Below are 2,137 nucleotides of genomic sequence, written 5' to 3'. Positions count from 1 at the left end.
ATCCGCTCTTCATTCACAAGTATTGAAAATTTTTAATAAAACCAACACAAAATCTTTCCAGCAACTTAGGTAAATTATTTTTTAATCTTTACTTAAAGTTTTTACAAGATAAAGGAGAACAATAAGAACGAAGAAAAAGGTTTTGGCGACAATCGTTTCTCTCTTTTTTTTTAATGAATTTTCATTCAAAATTTTTCGAATTTTTCCTCCTTTTTAAAACTTTTATGACGGCTTCAATTTGCAGGTAAATTTGATTTACTTTCTCAATTAAAAATAAAATTGAAATTGGAAATTAAATGTATTGAAAATTCGAGTAAAAAGGTTCAGACCCCCCGGCGTGAACGAGGACGAGACGTAATTTACCGTGACCGTAACCCTTCGCTCGATTCCTGGAAAACAAAGAAAAAAATTACAGAAAAAATTGGTGGCAGCCATGCACTTGTCGTGGCAGCCAACACCTGCTTGAAGTGGCGAGCCCTAGCCTAAGGCCTACATACCACGCCACGGGTATCAAGTCTCACCATGCTGTAAGTGGCAATAAATGCCGTATGTTTTTTATCATAATCGCTCGCTTTATTGTGTCTTTACGTGATTCTCAGCGTCCCATGTTCCTATTTCCCCCCACAATCCTCGTCCTTTCAATATTTAAAACATGCCTAGAAAAAAGGGACAAAATTTTCAATTTAAACTCTTACTCTGAACTCTTAGAAACTCGTTACATGCCATTTGATCTATTGCCTTGCCTTAAATATTAGAAACCTATTATTATGATAATTTTGTGATGATGATGATGAACTTTTATATCCACATTTCTGTGAGATGATGTTTATAATATTTATATGGGTACAATTTGCATGTATTATAATATGCTTTGATTGCACTCTTATTTTATGATTTTCATGTGATTTGCCATTGTATTTCGCATTGGTTTGTTCTTTTATGTGCCATGAAACTTTCAAGAAATATCGCATATGGATTAAAATGAAAAGTGAAATTCGCTATTAGATTAGATTGAACCAAAAGCGGAAAATACCAACCCAAGTTTAAAAAAAAATAAGACTTGATAAAACGAAATGGTAGAACCGATGAACAGATTACTTAAAAAATATAAACAATGGGATTGGAGATTAGAACAGGATGATGCATTTCAAAGAATTAAAAACCTTTTAACATCAGCGCCAATTTTGACATGCCCAGATTTCAAACAACCCTTTCAACTCAAAACTGACACGAGCAATACAAGATGGGGGCCGTACTTAGGACAACAATCGACGGCGTAAATAACGTAATCGCTTACGCGAGTAGAAGTTTAAACGGCGCAGAATCTCATTAATTCAGAATCTGAAAAAGAATGCCTAGCGGTAGTTTGGGCCATACGAAAATTTAGGCCATATTTAGAAGGTTATAGTTTTAAAGTAATCATGGACCACTCATCTTTAAAGTGGCTCCATAACCTAAAAAAACCCACTGGCCGATTAGCCACATGGGCATTGAGGCGCGGATCCAGAGAAGGGGCCACGGCGGCTTGCCCCCCCCCCCCCCCAAGTCCAGACTCGAATTTTGCAAATAAGATAATTTAAGTTTATTAAATATAATACTGTAAAGCGAATTTCCTCCTTGAATACGTTTATAGAGAAATAATCAATTCTCAGCGTGTATTTTTCAAATGTAGCGCCCATTTTATATCATGTAGTAACGTACAGATACTCTGGTAATGTATATCAATGTTACAATGTATTTCGAAAGATATTATAAACCTAGATGCGGCACGTGTGCAGTTCGAGGAACTAATTGTAGACGGCCCTCCCGGCGAAAATTGCCCGATCCCCCCATGCACCTTATCCCAATGATCGCGCCATCCAACTACTTTGCCCCTGCAATCTTCACCCGTCGAACAAGTCATATCGAGAATTTTGAATTATTATTTTCAATTAATGAATCAATTATTTGAATAAATTTTGCATCAAGAAAATATGTAGGTGCATAAGATGTATTTTTAAATTCAATTAAAATGTAATTGTATCGTAATAAATATTTTTAACTGCTACATCTTTTATGGAAAAATTAGTCATTTTGCAATTAAAATGTTATAGAAATACCACCTCCCTCACAATTATTAATTTAAGTAAACAATAAT

The sequence above is a fragment of the Belonocnema kinseyi genome, chromosome 2 (assembly GCF_010883055.1).
Source record: "Belonocnema kinseyi isolate 2016_QV_RU_SX_M_011 chromosome 2, B_treatae_v1, whole genome shotgun sequence".
NCBI lineage: Eukaryota > Metazoa > Arthropoda > Insecta > Hymenoptera > Cynipidae > Belonocnema > Belonocnema kinseyi.
Note: the sequence above shows the minus strand (reverse complement) of the source record.